The following is a 19,802-nucleotide window of genomic DNA, read 5'->3' as shown; positions in this document are numbered from 1 at the left end:
CCCCAAACCAGCTACTCGGACAACTGCCCCTCAGCCCAGAAGAATTTACTTGAGAGGACCGCACTGAAGCTGCAGCTAGTGGAGAGGGGCATGTCTGATTAGCACAAAAGGGAGCAAATGAAGGGAGAGGAAGAGAGAGTGGAGCACATCCTGGCCCATCAAGCCTGGAGGACGATATCCCTGCTCTGAACAGCTAATGCAGAGTGAACAATATGGCTGATCCCACTATGAGACACACCATCCCTTGATGGCCCAGGGCCCTAAGGGGGCAACACTGGAGACTCAGGGCCGCGACTGGCCCAGACTGACCCTGCAACACTGAGGCAAACCACTAAAAGCGTGTGGCAGAGCAACTGTGGGAGCAGAGCAGGGAGCCCCCAGGGGAGTACAAAGGACAGACTCTGGGGCCAGAGCATGGCACCCCATTGGACTTGACTGAAGGACACACCTAGAGATAAAAAATCAGACCTTTATCTATTTACAGGTTTTTCTTTCTTTTTAAAATTTTTTTCTTTTAATTTATTTATTCTTCTATGGGTAATTGGTTTCCCTTTTTATTGTCATAGCTGTGTTCTCACTCATTGCCTATCTTGCAATGACTTGATTTTTGGTTGCATATAGATCTCTACAGATCTATCTAGATAAGATAGACTGGATGAATAGTCTGGAGGAAAAAACAACAGGACCAATGGTTCCGGGGGGACACTGGAGATGGGGAGCAGGGGACAAGGAGGTGGTGCTGACCAACCCAGGGACAGGGGAGCAATAAGTGATCCAAAATCAGTAGCAAGGAGGGTGTGAGTGGCCTGGTAGGGAGTCAGCAAGGGCAAGGTAACAGAGAGAAATTACTGAAACCCAAATGAAGGCTGAGCATGATAGTGAGACAAGAAGAGAGTAAAAGGAAATAGAGGAAAGAACTAGGTGACAAAGAATATTCATAGAGGTCCAAAGACTGGAATGTACATATGTAAATATATTTATATGAGTGTGGGGAAACAGATCTATGTACATACACTTATAGGTTTAGTACTAAGGCAGCAGATGGACATTGGGCCTCCACTCAAGCACTTACTCAGTGCAAGAATACTTTGTTCTATTAAATTGGCATTCCAAGATGGATGCACACCTTCCTGACACGATTGCTGAAGAAAAATGTGTGCATAAGCAAATGTGGTGAAGAAAGCTGACGGTGCCCGGCTGTCAAAAGATATAGCATCTGGGGTCTTAAAGGCTTGAAGATAAACAAGAGGCCATCTGGCTAAGAAGCATCAAAGCCCACATGGAAGAAGCACACCAGCTTGGCTGACCATGCGGTGCAGAAGGGACCAGTTATCAGACATCAAAGAACTAAAAATCATATCAAGGGGTGCCCACCTCCCTGATACAATCAATGAAGACAAATGTGTGCATAAGCAAATGTGGTGAAGAAAGCTGATGGTGCCCAGCTATCAAAAGATATAGCATCTGGGGTCTTTAAGGCTCAAAGATAAACAAGTGGCCATCTAGCTTAGAAGCAACAAAGTCCACATGGAAGGAACACACCAGCCTGTGTGACCATTAGCTGTCGAAGGGATCAGGTATCAAGCATCAAGGAACAAAAAATCTTATCATTGAAAATGTGGGTGAGTGCAGAGTGGAGACTCAAAGTTCAATGGTAGTCAACTGGACACCCCTTACTGAAGGGGTGTGGGGAGGAGATGAACCAGGTAGGGTGCAGGGTAGCAATGATGAAATATATAACTTTCCTCTAGTTCTTAAATACTTCCTCACCCCCCCCCCACTATCATGATCCCAATTCTACCTTACAAATCTGGCTAGACCAGAGGATGTACATAGGCACAGATAGCAACCGGAAACACAGGGAATCCAGGACAGATGACTCCTCCAGGACTAGTGGTGAAAGTGGCGATGCCTGGAGGGTGGAGAGACTATGGGTAGAAAGGGGGAACTGATGACAAGAATCTACGTATAGCCTCCTCCCTGGGGGAGGGATAGCAGAAAAGGCGGGGTGAGACTCGGATAGTGTAATATATGACAAAGTAATCATAATTTATGAATGATGAAGGGTTCATGAATTAGGGGGGAGTAGGGAGGCATGGGGAAAATGAGCAACAGATATTAAGGGCTCAAGCAGAAGGCAAATGTTTTGAGAATGATGATGGCAACAAATGTACATATGTTCTTAACACGATGGATGTATGTATGGATTATGATAAAAATTGTACGAGCCCCAATGAAATGATTAAAAAATATATCCTCTGGCGAACTGCTAGAAGCCGAGAGGATAATCACTGTTTAGTCATGCAGGGTGAGCAGGAAGGAGTGGAAAGCAGCAGGCCCGACTGAAACTGGAAGGGAGAATGAAGACAGGGAGGCTGTAATCACCTGGGCTGGACGGCGGCCAAGACCACACGGTGAAGTCTCAATGCTTCATGAATGAAGCAACCTGCCGACCTTTTGAACATCACTCTTCAAATTACCCACAGGTCCCCCCTGTTGCGCTCTGGAGGTGGCCTTGGCAAAGACAAACCTGCCAAGTAAACCAAAGCTGATCACATTGTGGGGCAAAAGGGCCGGGCTGTTTACCTCAAGGCTTTCCAAAACTCCTTTCCAGAGCCAGGCTGCACAATCGAAATCTTTCTGGTTACTGTGATGACAGGGCAGTGGTTTTCAACTACGGGGGCTTTTGCCACCCCTATCCCACCCCACGAGCCTCAGAGACAATTGGCTGTCACACCGGGTGAGTAGAGGCCTGGGAAGCATCAAATATTCTGTAAGACCTGGACAGTGCCCCACCAGGAAGTGCATGTCCCCAAATATCGATCGTGCCAGGGTTGGGAAACACCACTCAATGCAAAAGAGTGTGTGCCCGGCAGGTGCTTTGGGTCTTGCTTCTTGCCAACAAGGAGGAGGAACAAGGCCATGATCCTTCCATGCTTACTTAGAAGTTGAGCTTTTTCATTTTGCGTTGTTGCAGCGAGATGCCATCAGCTCTCGTCTAGAAGCATGGAACAAATGCAGGCTGCGGAGTGGAGGAAAGCCGGCGTTAAAGACTTGCAATTCCATCGATGTGTTGAGACCAGTGAAAGAATGGAGCTAACCCTTATTGTAGGTGGAGTGTCTGAAGGGGTCAAATCCAGGATTATGGGGTTTGGGGGATCAAGTTCAGAAAACTTCCAACTCCATCCCATGGAAGGTACACATATGGAAACAAAGACTGTTAAAACTCAATATGTAGCCTCAAATCTGTGCTCATTTACACATGGCAAAGGACTAAAACACACACACACACACACACACACACCAAACCCACTGCCACCATGTGGACTCTAATTTGTAGCAACCCTACAAAGGTTTTCCAAGACTTTAAATCTTTGCAGGAGCTGATAGCCTTGTTTGTCTCTTGAGGAGTAGCGGGTGGGTTTGAACCACCAACCTTGCAGTTATCAGTCTAATGCTTAATCCACAGAATCCCAGGGCTCCTTAAGATGGCCAAAGTCATCAGAAAATAAATAAAATCTGAGAAACTGCCACAACCAAGAGAAGCCAAAGGAGAAATGATGATTAAATGTAATCCAGTGTCCTGGATAAGATCCAGGCACATTAGGGAAAACCGAAATAAATGATGGAGTTAGACACCCATAATGCACCAGTGTTGGTTCCTTAATCCTGACAAATACACCACAGTCATTAATGCAGCATAGGAATGTAAGATACTAAGACCTCATTGAGAAGGATTGACGCACTAGCCATAACCATGTCAGGAATACGCCAACCATCGCAGAGATGGTGCAGGACCAGGCAGGGTTTTGTTCCGGTAGACATGGGGGCACCGTGAATCAAGTCCCCCGACAGCAGCTAAGAGTCATGTAAGACATGACTACAAAAGGAAGTGGACGTGCTGTGTACATGAACTCCCTCTCCTGACTGTATGCGTCTGTAAAATCTAAACCTTTTAAAATAAAAAAGCTTCCCCCACCCAAGGAAAAACCAACAGTGTTTTCAAACATTTCTAAAAACCAATCAACAAAATATTCAGTGTTCGCACCATGGTAGGCTCTGAAGAGTTTCATGAAAAAGTAGGATTCTTAGCTCTCAAGGTCCCAGCAGTTAGGGATATGCAATATGTCTCTGCAGGGATAAGATAAAGGAAAACTAAGATATGCTATTGTGGTTAGATTTGGGAAATTGTGTACAAAACAAGTAGGTAGAGAGGAGAACGGTGGGCGCTGCAGACTGGGGACACGGAGATGGGAAAGTGAGAGGCAGGGCGAGTAGATCTGCTTGTCCACAGGGTGAGTTCCTGGAGAAGACAACAGTGAGACACAATGCTAGAAAGAGGCAAGGACAAGATGAAGAAGGCAGCAAATGCCAGCCACTAAGCTCAGAAGCTTGACCTTAATTTAGTGGGAACGATGCAGGCACTGAAGCCCTCGTAGCAGAATGGTCACAAGTAGGGCTGTGATCCACAAGGTCAGCAGTTCGAAACCACCAGTGGCTCCTCGGGGCTTTCTAGTCCTGTAAACTGTTACAGTCTGAGAAACCCACAGGAGCAGTTCTACCCTGTCCTGTAAGGCCCTATGAGTTGGCATCAACACAATGGCATGAGTTTGATTGGGGCTTCTTGAGGCACTGAAGATTAAATATTTAAGTATTTTACTTCTGTTGCTGTTAAATGCTGTTGAGTCCATGCCAGCTCACGGTGAGCCCATGTGCACAGAGGAGAACTGCTCTACAAGGCTGTGACCTGTCAGAAGCAAATTGCCGAGCTTGTCTTACAAGGAGCCCCATGGCGGATTTAGATGGCCAGCCTTTCAATTAGTTGAGCTGTTATTCCTTTGTGCCACCTGTGTTAGTCTAGGTTGACTAGAGAAACAAATTCAGAGACACTCATAGGTGTGAATAAGAAAGAGCATTATATGAAGAGTAATTGTATATTAAGAAAACATTCAAGCCCAGTCCAGGTCAAGTTCCTAAATCCAATATTAGTCCATATGTCCAATACCAATCTATAAATTCCTCTTTAGACTCAAGCAACACAAGCAATGATGCTGAATGCAGGAAGATCATAGGTCAGTGGGTGGAAAGTCTTGTGGATCAAGTGGTGGTAGAAGCATCTCAGTGCTGGCGTGGGTCTCCATGTGGCTCCTCCAGCTCCAGGGCTCTGACTCAGCCCGTGTAGCTCCATATGGCTTGTCAACAGGAATGTTTCACAGGGAAAATGTGTCTGTCTGCCTCCAGCAAGCTGCTTATCTGCTTAGTGCCTCCCAAAGAGGGGCCATAGAGCTGCAACCTGATCGACAGGCTAAACTCCACCCCTTCACTCTTAATAGTCTCGAGTTGACAACAGATTATGTAACTACCACACCACTCAAGGACTTCAAATTGGGCTTCTCATGATGTAAAATTACTGTTTGGAAACAACGTCATTGATTTATTAGAGTACTTTAGAGTCAGAATTTCCAGTACTGGTTTTGTACATTCCAGACTCTCTCTATCCTCTTAAGAATTGTTATCACAAACCCTGTGAATGATCATCCAACTCTTAGCAAAACAAGAACAGCAGAACACCTTTCTAGCATTGTATATGGCGTTTACAGAAACAAAAGTCTTAATTATTAAACACAATTCCATTTAAATCATTGTATTTTCTTAGCTTCTATTTTATATGTGCTAGAAGCACCAAACTTCTCAATAAGACAGGAGGAATAAATAAAATGCTTTTTTCAGGACCTGAAAGTGAGACATGAAAGTGTGGTTATTTCTAGATGATGTAGTTATTTAGGCATAACACTCCAAGTAATTTCCAGACATGATATGAAACTTTGTCACGGAGATCAGTTAGTGCAGCAGTTAGGTTCTGTGTCAACTTGAACCTGTGGGAAAGTGTAGAGGTGGAGTCCAAGCTATCAGTCAGGTCACAACCGGAGAGCTTCTCTGTCTCTGGTCCTCACCTTCGTCCTTGCTGGAGCTCTGTCTGCTTCCATGTGCGGCCTCATGTGGGCTGCTGATGCCCTGTCATGTTTCCCCTGACTTTGGACCCCCTATATTCAGTCCCCTACAGCCTATGATCTCCCTGCATCCTGCTTCACCTCTTTTCTTTCTTTTTTAAAAAAAATCATTTTATTGGGGTGCATGCAGCTCTTATTACAATCCATGAATACATTCATTGTGTCAAGCACATTTGTACATATGTTGCCATCATCATTCTCAAAACATTTCTCCCCTTTCCCAACCCTCCCTCATGAACCCTTGATAATGTATAAATTATTATACATAGACTACTGTCTCCCTTCACCCACTTTCTGTTGTCTATCCCTCTGGGGGGCGTTATATATTGATCATTGTGTTCAGTTCCCTCTTTCTCTCCCCAACCTTCCCTTTCTGTTCCTGCTATCACTACTCTCATTACTTGTCCTGGATTCTCTGTGCTTTGAGTTTTTACCTGTGCCAGTGTATATGCTCTGGTCTAGCCGGATTTGTAAGGTAGAATTGGGGGTCATGACAGTAGGGGAGGGAAGCATTAAAGAACTGGAGGAAAGTTGTATGTTTCATCAGTGCTTTACGGCACTGACTGGCTCGGCTCTTCCTTGTGACCCTTCTGTAAGGGGATGTCCAATTGTCTACAGATGGACTTTGGGTCCCCACTCCATTCTCCCCCTAATTCACAATGATATGATTTTTTTTGTTTTGGGTCTTTGATGCCTGATCCCTGATCCCTTCCATGCCTCATGATCACACAGGCTGGTGTGTTTCTTCCATGTGGGCTTTGTTGCTTCTCAGCTAGATGGCTGCTTGTTTATCGTTAAGCCTTTAAGCTCCCAGACGCTATATATTTTTATAGGCAGGCACCATCAGCTTTCTTCACCACGCTTGCTTATGCACCCATTTTGTCTTCAGCAATCGTGTTTGGTGAGCATCCCAGAATTCTGGGTAATTAGAACAAAATGTTCTTGAATTGAGAGAGTACTTAAGGGGAGGCCCAAAGTCCATCTGCTGCCTTACTACTTAACAAATAAATGTATGCACATAGATCTATTTCCCTATTGTTATATATATTTACATATGTACATGCCTGTATTTAGACCTCTATAAATGGCCTTTGCCCTCCTAGTTCTTTCCTCTATTTCCTTTTACTTTCCTCTCGTCCCACTATCATGGTTTGCCTTCATTCGGATTTCGGTAATTCCTCTCAGTTACATTGCCCTTGATCACCATTTCACCTTTCTGCATCTGCATCATCAGTCTTCAGCTATGTGAGCCTGTAAAGGCTCCAGCTAGCATCGGACGCCCAGACCTGAGTTGGCTGGGGCTGGGATGCCTTCTCGATATAAAGTTCTTTTTTTATATATATCTAAAGTTCTTTCTTACGCATGTATGAGTCTCACTGGTTCTGTTTCCCTAGACAATCTAGAGGTATGTTCAAAAATTTAAAACTCAAAACATTTCTATACACCAGCAGTAAGCACACTATTTAATTAATGAAACCAATATATTTTAAATAGTACTGAAAAATTGGGTACCTAGGAATAAGACTAGTACTATGTATGTAATAGTTGTATGAAGAAAATATTGAATGCTATTAATAAATCTTAAAGGAGACCCAAATAAATGAAGTGATAACTGTATAAGTATGAGTTGAAAGTTTTGATATCATAGGCATACTTTTATCCAAGTTTATCTTTGGAGTCAAGGCAAATCAAGGGAGCGATTTCCATTCAGGGGAAAGATTGTCTGGAACTGGCCAAGATAATTATACAATGTTGAGTGCTGGATGAAAGAGCATAAAGTGTCAAAGACTAGTTCACACTTGCATGAAAATCCTGATACATGACTGACGCGGCATCACCTACAACTGGGAAAAGTGAGATTACACAATAAATAGGGCTCGGGCAACTGGGTTTAAATTAAATGTCTGTCTGTCTCACAGCATACACAAGGAAACAATTCAAGATAAATATGAAAGACAAAAAGTCCAGGAATCAGTATATGATGGCCTTTTCCCCTCGCAAAATGGGGATCTTTTATTGTAGTGATCTATCTGAGGATATTTTTAAAGCCCCGGAGAGGAAAAGAGCTTCTTACACATGACACCAAAGTACGAACCACAAAAGAAAAAGATGATAAAATTAGCTACATTACAATTAAGAACTTCTTTTCCCTAAAAAGAACATTTGAAGATTGCTAAAAGACAAGCCAGGTCACACTACACAAACCCTTCACCACAGAGACACTGGAAATCAGAGCACTGAGATACAGGGGCTCATCCTGGAACCCTGCGCTCCAGAGCAAAGGTTAGAGAGGTGACTGAGCACTGACTGCGTGAAGAATCAGAACAAAGGCTGCTGAAGAGGAGACAGAGAGTGAAACTGTTAGCTGGCCTGGCATGGTGCAGCCAGAATTAGCTCCCCTTGCTCAAGACCAGCACAAGCACCCACACTGGTGACTGATGATGAGCAAAGTAGGATCTGTCCTTGCTCCCCACGACCTCTTGATGCCAAGAAAAGTGGTCAAGTTCCCTACCTCACTAACCCAACAGCCAGAAACCCCTACAAAGCCCCCGCTCTGTCTGAGGTCAGACATGTGAGCTTGTGGGTGGGCTTCAGGTGCACAGCGCCCAGCTCAGGAGGCTCCTGGTCTCTCCGTCACTAGGACAGCAGTGAGCACAGCGCCCAACAAAACAGCCTGTCACCCACAACTCCTTCCATAAGCAACCACCTTGCCCTCGGCTGTCCTCTAGGCCCTAAAGAGTGCCTTTCTCAGAGCAAGCTCGCTAACCTCAGCCACCACCTGAACCTGCAAGAAATGCTTCTGGATCAGATCCTGGTCCCAATCAGACCAACTGGATAATAGACAAGCTCCCAACTCCCTTCTCCAGCCCCTGAACAACATGAATTTCTTGGTTGACAGAAAATGCCACACCATGTACCCGCCTCTCCCCAGTTTTTCCATTCTAGGTCTTGCCCTTGATCTAATTTCGCCCTTTCTCTGTTTTCTTTTTTGTTGTTGCTGTTTCACTGCTCCTTTAAATCATTTCCCGCTTTCCTTTCATCTTTCTGTTATTGCGCTTCTCTTTGCCACCAGTGCCCCTCAGTGCACCCAAAGAAAGAGTCTCAAAATACATGAATCAAACTCTTACAGAATGGAAAAAAGAAACACAAAACTTTACAATAGTAGTAGTTGAGTTGAATACACTACTAAACAATTAGAAAGAAACCCAACAAAGGCACATAAGCTCTAAGGTAGATAATCAATCTACTTGACCTTAAATGTGTACAGAATACTCTACCCAACAACACAATATACATCCTTTTCCAGTGCACACGAAATATGCTCTCTGATAGATTATATGTTAGACCAAAAAATAAACCTGAATAAAATTTAAAACACTGAGTTATTACAAAACATTTTCTCAGATTACAATGCTATAAAATTAGAAATCTGCAATAGGAAGAACAAGGGGGAAATTAAGTACATGAAAATTTAATAGCAATCTGTATTAAAACTACTGAGTAATAGAAGAAACAAAATATGAAACTAAAAATTCCTTGAATCAATTTAGAACAAAAACAGAACATACCAAAACCTTTGGGACACAACAAAAGCAGTGCTTAGAAATCAATTTATAGCAATTAATTTATATGTCAAAAAGAAAAAAATTCACCCCCTTGCCCAACATCTCCAGCAATTGAAAAAAGAGCAGCAAAATAGGCCTATCGTCACCAAAGCATAGAACCCAAACTCACTGTCAGCGAGCTGATTAAAGGCAAAGAATAATAAAGATCAGAACATAAATGAATCATAAAAAGAATAGAAACAAACCAAGAAGTTGGTTCTTGGAAAGGATTAACAAAGTAGAAAACAATGGGCAAAGAGAACAAAGGAAACGAAGGAGAAGATGCAAACAACAAGAATAAGAAATGAAAGGGATAACATCACAACATAACAAATGAAATTAAAAGGCAAGAAAAGAATGCTTTGAAGAAATGAAGTCACCCAATGACAAAGTTCAGAGGGTGGGCAGGAAAGGAGCAGAAAAGGAGGAGAAAGGATGGTCCTCTAAGGGGACTGCCCTGGATGAGCTGAAACAAAATGTGTCTGTGTTGTTGAATGTGAAACTGGTGATCTTTCTGGGTTTTAAACCTTCACCTACTTCACAATAAAAAGTTTAAAAATAAACAAGCCACAAGTTAAAAGATATTTCTAGCACATATGAATGTCTCTAAGAAGATATATATATATATATATATACAAAATAAACATATCAAAAGGTATTCAGCATCATCAGCTGTTGTTGTTGTTATTGTTGTTGCTCTTGTTAGGTGTCGTCGAGTCAATTCCAACTCACAGGTACCCAACGAAGAATGGAACAAACATCACCCCTCTTCACAATTGTGATGATGTTTGGTCCTGTTGCTGCAACCCTTGTGTCACTCCATCTTGCTGACACTCTGCCCCTTTTTTGCTGCCCTCTATTTTACCAAGCAGGAGGCCCTTTTCCAGGGGCTGGTCTCTGATGATAGGTCCAAATCAAAACCACAAGTTAAAAACCGCATACCCCATAATAGGGCTATCATTTAAAATGTAAACAATAACACATGTGAAGAAATTGGAAGCCTTGTACACTACTGGTGAGAATAGAGCAGCTTTAGCCACTTTAGAAAATCGTTTGGCGGGTTCTTAAAATGTCCCATCAAGCTACCATAGGAGCCAGCAATTGCACTCTTAGGTATATGAGCCTAAGAGAAGTGATAACATATATCCAGATTAAAAACGTTCACAGCAGCATTATTTATAAAGGAAAAAAGTAGGAACAACCCATATACGTATGAACTAACGCAGACACACGATGCGATATAATCATGCCGAGGAGTTTGCGCTCAACCACTAACCCATAGGAGGTGGTTCAGACCCGCCTGGCAGCTCTGCGGAAGACAGACTTGGTCATCTGCTTGCTGGAAGATCACAACCAAGAGCAAAGTGTGGTGAAGCAATTGGGTGATGCCCAGCTATCAGATAGAGTAACATCTGGGGTCTGAAAGGCTTATTTTTCAAGCAAGCAAACCATCTGAATGGGACATCAATTAAGTCCACATGAAAGAAGTACACCAATCCCCTTAATCCAAGGGTTGTAAATTATAGAATCCAAATCAGGAGGAGGGAATGCCATAGGAGCTTACATTGTGAGATTCAGGTGCGCAGAAGGCTATGGAAGACAGTGGAAACCTGAAATACACTTGCAGGATCGACACAGGGAATAGGCCTGTGGTGATTTCCCTTTAACCATAACCGAGAGATGGGAATAAACTGGTTATCAGACAGAGTATTAGAGAGATGACTATAGTGGATTAAAATGAGAAATCTGACTTGAATGGTTAAAACCTTGTCACGTGATCTCTTTTCTGATACACTTGTGCTTGATCTAGTTTTTTTATTAATAAATCTTTTTATTGGGGCTCATACAACTCTTATCACAATCCGTACATACATCAATTGAGCAAAGCACCCTTATACATTTGTTGCCCTCATCATTCTCAAAAATTCGCCTTCCACTTGGGTTCCTGGAATCAGCTCGGTTTCCTTTTTTCCCCCTCTCCCTCCCTCCCCACTCTCCCCTTCCCCCTGCACCCTTAATAGTTTATAAATAATTATTTTATCTTATCTTACACTGCCCAGCATCTCCCCTCATCCACCTTCCCATTGCCCATCTCGCAGAGAGGAGGTTACACATAGATCTCCAAGATCTAGTTTTTAATATCTTCTATGTTGTTTATTGGGGGGAGGGTTGTCTCTTGCATCTCGTCATTGTTGGTAGCCTGGTAGCCTCCTTGACTCTCTGTCGCGTGTTCTTCTCTGTTCTTCCGTATGTGCACCCCAGGACAGGTGAAGCTACAGCAGCAAGCACGGAAGAAGAGTTCGTGGTGGGGAAGGAGGAGGAGGAGGAGGGTAACAGGGCGCTGATATCAAGCAGTTCAAGAAGGAAGAGCATGTTTTGAAACTGATTGTGGCAGTGATTGTACAACACTGCTTGATATGATGGAACTATGCAATGATATGATGTCTGGATTCGCTCCGAACAACATGGCTTTTGGGGGTGGGGGTGGGGGGATAACCTGATTGGGAAAAACAAAATTACAGCCAAGAAAATCCTATGAGGTAGTTCTACTCCATTCCAGTGGGTCACTATGAGGAAAAGCTGGCTCGAAGCACCTTACAGCAACACTCTTTCCTAATACAGATCGCGAGGGTGGCCCTGGCCCAGCATCGTTGTGTTCCACGGTGCACCGCGAGTCTGAAGTGAACCAATGGCAACTCACAACAGCCGGCCATTGGACAGAGAGACCACATGTGGTCATCCGCTCACCTGGTCACCACTGTGAGTTGTGTCTCCGTGAACGCTGATGGACAAGTGTATAACTTTTGCCATAAACGTACTCTCCCAGTCAAGCTTCTATTTTTTGATAATATCGTGTTAAAAACAGTAGAAGTATCTTTTGAAATCTGTTTTCATCTGTTTTTTTTATGATTAGCTGGGGTTCCTTTTTCTTTATTGTCATGAAAGGGAGCAATTGCATCACTGATTTTTTAATTAATCATTTTATTGGGGGCTCTTAACAAATCTTATAACAATGCATCATTCAATACATTAAGCACACCTGTACATATATTGCCAGCAACATTTCCAAAATGATTTCTTTCTATTTGAGCCCTTGGTATCATTTGCTCTTGTTTCCCCTCCCTCCCCCACTCTCCCACATTCATGAATCCTTGATAAATTATTTATTATTATTGTTATTTCATGTCTTTCATTATCTGTTGTCTCCCTTCACTCACCTTTCTGTCATTTGTCTATATATTTGGTTATTTATCCAACCTTGTGATGGGGTTCCCTCTTTCTGCCCCCCCAACTCCCACCATCTCCCTCCCCACATGATATCACTACTCCCACTACTGTTCCTGAAGTTTTATCTGTCCTGAATTCCATGTGTCGAGAGCTCTTATCTATACCAATGTGTGTACTCCAGTCGAGCCAGATTTTTAAGGTAGAACTGGGTTAGGATAGTCAGGGAGGAGCAAGCATCCAGGAACTAGAGGAATGATGTGTGTTTCGTCGGTGCTATACTGCACCCTGGTTGAATCTTCCCTTCCTTGTAACCCTTCTGTAGGGGACGTCCAATTGTCTACAGATGGGCTTTGGGTCTCCACTCCACTTCCTTCTTTCACAACAATATAATTGTTTGTTTGGGATCTTTTGATTCCTGATACCTGCTCCCGTCGACACCTCATGATCATACAGGTTGGTGTGCTTCTTCCATGCAGGCTTATTTGCTTTCATGCTAGATGGCTGCTTGTTTAATTTCAAGCCTTTAAGTCCCCAGACACTACATCTTTTGTTAGCTAGGCACCATTCACTTTCTTCACCACATTTGCTTATGCACCCATTTTATCAGAGAGTACCAGGTTAGAACAAAGTGTTCTTGTGTTAAGGGGGGCCTTGAGTAGAGGCCCAAAGTCCATCTGCTATCTTACTATTGAACATACAAATATATGTATATTGGCCTCTATCCCTTTCATTATAAATAAGTATATTTACATATATACATGCCTATAGCTATACCTCTATATATAGCTTTTGCCTCCTACTTATTTCCTCTATCTCTATTTCCTTTTAGCTGACTCCTGGCCCACGATCATGCTCACCCTCCACTCGGCTCTCTGTATTCCTCTTGGATACATTGCATTTGATGAAACCCCACCAGGCATTACACACCCTCCTAGGCATCAATTTTAGGTTTCTTGTTGTTCCCTTATCCCTGAGTCTGTTGGCTCCCCTCCCCGCCCCGCTTCTCCCACGTTCCCCCAGTACCTCCGCTCGTTTCTCATCAAGCTTGTTCATCCTGCAATTTTCATCCTATCTCATAATCACTATGAATTAATATGGTGTGGACTTGTGTAGACACGTTGGATTTTCTGGATGTGCAAACAGTGACAAAATCAGATGGTGTCCTGGTGTAGTGGGTGCTCGTTGGGCTGTGATCACGAAGGTTGGGAGTTTGAAACCACCAGTTCTTCCTGGGAGAAAGACTGGACTTTCTATTCCCATAAACAGTTAGAGTCTCAGAAACCCAGAGGGGGTCTCAATGAGTCAGCATTGACTCCATGGTAGTGAGGTTGATCGTGGGGAGGGGTGGGGTTTGGTGGACAAAGGCAAAGCAGAACAGCTAATCAATATCAGATTCATCAACCAAAAACAAAACTGAAATTCACTGCCATCTAATCTATTCTGACTCATAGTGACCCTCTAAGAGAGAGTAGAACTGGCCCTGTGGGTTGCCAAGGTTGTATATCTTTGTGGGAGCAGAAAGCCTCATATTTCTACCCAGAGCTGTTGGTGGATTTGAACTGCTGACCTTGCTGTTAGCAGCCCAAATCATAACTCACTATGCTACCAGGAATCCTGTTGTTATAGTTAGGTGCTGTCAGTTAGTTCCGATTCACAGTGATCCTGTGACAACAGAAGAAAACACTACGCGGTCACGTGCCATCCTCACACTTGGCCTTAGACTTGAGCTATTGCTGCCACGGTGTCAGGTTATCTTGATGAGGGCTTTCCTTTTTTCCTGCCCCTCTAGCAAGCATGACGTCCTTCTCCAGGGCTGGTCTCTCCTGAAGACATGTTCAAAGTCTGTGACACGAAGTCTTGCCTCTCAGGAGCATTCTGCTGTGCATCTTCCAAGTCAGATTCGTTTGTTCTTCTAGCACTTCATGGTACCTTAAATATTCCCCATCAGCCACATAATTCAAATGCATTGATTTTTCTTTGGTTTTCCTTATTCAATGTCCAAATTTCACATGCCTATGAGGCCATTGCAAATGCCATGGTTTGGGTCAGAGGCACCTTGATCCTCAAAGTAACATCCTTGTTTTTCAACACTTAATACTTCTTATGCCGCAGATTCACCCAGTGCCATGTATGCTTTGATCTCTTGCCCATTGCTTCCATGAGCACTGGATGTGGATCCAAGCAAGATGAAATCCTCGACAACTTCAATGTTGACAACACATGCTTTCTGGGGTGTTTTTACTGATGTGGTGAAATTGTTTATGTTATAGCATCTATCCAAAAAGTCCCTCTTTCTGGTGTACTTTTTACTGTCCTTTCTTTTCTTGGTCAGAATGTTCTGTGCAAATTTGGTCTTGCCTTTCCCATCGTCAAGAGTAACGAGGGTCCACTGTCTCGAGCACGACACTCCCATTCTCTTCTTCCTTCTCACCCATCCCTGGTAACCGTCAAAGAGCTGTGCTTTCTGCGTGCTTACCTGTGCTTGACTCTGGTAGGGGGACCATGCAATTTTTGTCTCCTTGGACTTATTCCACTTAGAATAATGTCTTCCAGATTCATCCACGTTGTAAGATTTTCCAAGTGGCCTCATGATTCTTAATAGTTGCATAGTAGATATACACAGTTTTGTTTGAACAACAATTTGTTCTCTCTATCTACTCCCGCAAATACTGTCATCATTAATTCTTGCCACTAGCTGGTGCTAGGAAACCATTTAGTATGAATGTGAATCTATTGAATCAGCCAAGATCAGTCATCAGAAATGGGGTTTTCCTCTTGTTTGGCATGATGTTTTTATGTCGTTTGGAAGATCTGGTTTATCGATGTGGAGGGAACATCTCTCAGAGGCTTGCCCTTTGTGTTTGACACCCACAGTCATACTTAGGAACATCCAAGAGACTTCCTTTTCATTGAGATGATCTTTAAAGTTTCTCTCTCAACTTTGGAAATCTCAGATCTTAGCATTTTACCACGGCATTTTCAAGCACAGCAACTTATTTTCATTATTCTTAGATCTTTCAATATAGGTAGTGTTTGCTGTTTATTTGGTCTTGCAATTGCTAGCTCTTTTTAAAGGGGCTCTGGTGGTGTAGTCAGTTATGCATTGAACTGCTAGCTGCAAGGTCAGCAGTTCAAACTCACCAGCTGTTCCCTAGGAGAAAGATGAGGTTTTCTGCTCCCCTAAATATTTACAGTCTTGGTGGGGGGAAAGATTTACAGTCTTGGAAGCCCAAAGGGGTGATGTGATAGTTCGGTTTCATATCAACCTTAGTGGGCCATGATTCTCCCACGATATGATGTATCATACTGCATTCAACTCCATGATAGGATTTTCTATGTAACAGTCAAAATGGGAACTCAGTCAGTCTTGATACAATTGCGGGAGGTTTCACTGGAGGTGTGGCTAACTCAGCATAGACTGGCCGTGTGGAAGCAAGCTCACTTCCACAGCTGGATCTGGAGCTTGCATCTGGTTCACTGCCATCCTGTTACATAGACACACCTATTCCAGGAGTCATCAGTGGATTGCCGACCTTTGGTCCATTTGGTGGCTTTCAGATTTATTGAGCTGGGCATCCACCACCCTGTGGTCTTCTTGCTTCATCTTCCTGCTTCCTATTCATCAGCCCCTGCAGTTAAAGGCGTCAAGAGAAGCTTTCAACTTACATCAGACCCATGGACTTGAACTAGACTGGACCCTCCCACTTCTACAATGGTGGGAGTCCTTCCTATCTGTACACAAACATACAAGAGTCACCAGTTTTGCTTCTCTGGAGACTGCTGCTTACACAGGCAGTTTCTCCTCTGTCCTAAAGGCTCACCATGAATTGGCATCAACTCAATGGCAATGGGTGGGCACTAATTTAAAAGCAAAAAGTCTCCTAAAAGAAATTTGAATCCTTAAGTTTGTATTGTTAATGTCCTCCCAGAAGAACGTGGTAGAGCCACATAGTTAGACAGCTATTGTTTTGTTTTATAATTTTACATTGCAATAGTTACAGATGATAGTTGTAGTATTTATATTTTTCGAATGAAGCCATCATTCTACCCATAATCCAATCCCATGATATACCCGGGTCTTCTCCATATTTGGTTCTTTGTTGCTGTTCCCCTGGGCCCCTTTCTTTTCCGACTTCTTACTGTGAGTCGAATGAGAGCTCACAGGACAAACTGGTCTCCCATTCAACAACTCACAATTTGCTATAAAGTTTTATGACATGGATTGCAATCCTCACAGTGTAACAACACTCTTCCCACTTCCTCCCCTCTTTACTGTTTCCATTTGTCCTTTCCTGCCTTCTACGCTTTGTCCCTGGGCACACGCTGCCCTTCTGATCTCATATGGCTGATTGTTCTAAGGGGCACATCCCTCCTTGGTGTCATGGTTCATTTCATGGACAATCGTTTGGCTGAGTGTTGAGCAGGGGGTGAATTCACTTTCAGGCTTCTACCAGTCTCTATCAGAGCAGTGAGACATGCCTTTTTTCTGATTTTGAGTTTTATTCCACATTTGTCTGCCCCTCTGCTCAGGCTCTTCCATGGCGATCACTTTCAGAGTGGTAGTTCTTTGGGTTCTTATGAAACCACGACTCGTATAGGCAAGGAGTCCAGTAGACTGGTTCCTTCTTCAGCCTTTGCTTTCCCTCTTTCACTTTTGCTCCAGATGTGTAGAGACCAATAGTTTTGTCTTAGATGGCCACTCACAAGCTTTTAAGACCCAGACACTACTTACCAAAGTAGGACATAAACTCTATGGACAATGTTGGGCCAGTTGACAAACTTATCCCATGAGACTATGATCTGAAAACCAGTAAAGCAAGCCGGTGAGGTGTTTGGTTATATCTGGGAAGAATCCATCGCTGTTCCCTCTGTGTTTTATTAAGCATATGAGCATATTTTCAGCATACATTCATACAAACTTGTATATACATATGCCTAACAGATATACCTTTAAATACACAGGTACAAGGGGCTTCAAAAATTCATGGAAAATTCTATTACCCTTTCATTTAAGTTTTCTATGAATTTTAAAAAATCTCCCCTATATACATATGTAACTACTTGTACAACCATTCATATTTTGGGAAAATTATTATTGTTGTTATTATAAAATTGTATATTTAAAATATTTTAATGTCTTCAATAATTACACACCCTCTTCCTAATTTCTGGATTTGGTTATTTGTGAATTTTCTGTCTTTAAAAATGTGTATATTTAAAACAAATCACAGATTATTAATGTATTTAATTTTTCAGAGAACTAACTTTCGGCTTTATTAATGACCTCAGTTATATGCTTGTTTTCTTTTGTGCTTATTATTAGCATCATTATTTCCTTTGTTATAATCTATGGGAGGTTTAAGCTCCCCTGGTGGAGTAGTGGTTATGTATTGGGCTATGATCTGTAAGATCCGCCGTTTAAATCCACCAACTGCTCTGTGGGAAAAAGGTGAGGCTTTCTACTTCTCTGCAGAGTTACAGTCTTGGAAACTCACAGGGGGCAGTTCTACCCTGTCCTACAGAGTCACTATGAGTTGGCATAGAGTTTGGTTTGGGTTTATTAGAGGTGTGATAGGTAGGTTTATTGTGCCAATCTGGGCAATAGGAAGATGTGAGATTAATAAGGTTGCAGTTTGACTGGAGGGCAAAGAGATAAATGGCTGGACAAGGCCCACCCTCTTTCTCCTCTCTGGTGATCAGACCAACGTGTGGCTGCTTTAGCTAGTTCTCTTCCTCAAAGTGTGAGCTACACTACCTGTGGGATAGTCAACTCATGGATCTTGGCACTAGAGCTTGAGTTTCCTTCGAGACCTGCTTCACCACGCTGCTAGTGTATACATTGCTTGAGCTTGAGGATGTTGGATCCTGTCGTCTTGCATTGCTTGAGTTCAATATTCCATCTGGGTCTGCTTTGCTAAGCAACTGAGCTGCTGACTGTTGGTGACTCACCCTGCTGTTTGCTGCCTCAGGGTGGACTGCCTGCATTGCCTGAGGGAAGACTCAGCTATCTGTTTCCTTGACCTTGGACCAGCCGCCCTTGTGAGTTGAAGGACTTCCAGTATATTAACTGTTCCACGGAAGTGAGTTGAACTGAGCCCTCTCTACTGCTGTGTGAACGAATTAGCTGTTAAATCCCTCACACTGTATAAATCTATCCATATATATATATAATTATATGTGTCCTGGTTTTGTTTCTCTAGAGAACCCTGCCTAATATGAGGTTTATGTTACTAATTTTCTTTTTTAACTTTATTGAGGTGGATGCTTCATTGATTGCTGTATGTGTAGAATTAAAATCTACATATTTTTCTTCTAAGTATTGCTTTAGCTACATGTGAAATGTGTTATATATTTCTTCATTATTGTTAAGCTTAATAAGTTTTCTAATTTTCATTATGATCATCTTTACTCATAAGTTATTTAGAAATATCCTTTATTTCATAACATGCATTTTCTCATTTTTTGTTATTGATTTCTAATTTAATCATATATTTGTCAGAAAGTGTGATTTGTGATAAACAAGTGGCCATCTAGCTGAGAAGCAACAAAGCCCACATGGGAAAAGCACACCAGCGTGTGTGATCATGAGGTGTGGAAGGGATCAGGTATCAGGCACCAAAGAACAAACAATCCTATCATTGTGAGTGAGAGGGAGTGCAGAGTAGAGACCCAAAACCTATCTGTAGGCAACTGGACATCCCCTTACAGAAGGGTCTCAGGGAGGAGATGAGCCAGTCAGGGTGCAGTGTAGGTACGATGGAACATACAATTTTCCTCTAGTTCTTTAATGCTTCCTCCCACCACTATCATGATCCCAATTCTATCTTCCAAATCCAGCTCGACCAGATGTTGTACACTGGTACATATAAGAACTGGAAACACGGGTGATCCAGGACAGATGATCCCCTCAGGACCAATAATGAGAGAAGCAATACCGGGAGGGTAAGGGTAAGGTGGA

The sequence above is a fragment of the Tenrec ecaudatus genome, chromosome 1, assembly GCF_050624435.1.
Source record: "Tenrec ecaudatus isolate mTenEca1 chromosome 1, mTenEca1.hap1, whole genome shotgun sequence".
NCBI lineage: Eukaryota > Metazoa > Chordata > Mammalia > Afrosoricida > Tenrecidae > Tenrec > Tenrec ecaudatus.
The sequence above is the reverse complement of the archived record's forward strand: the minus strand, read 5'-3'. Positions refer to the sequence as shown.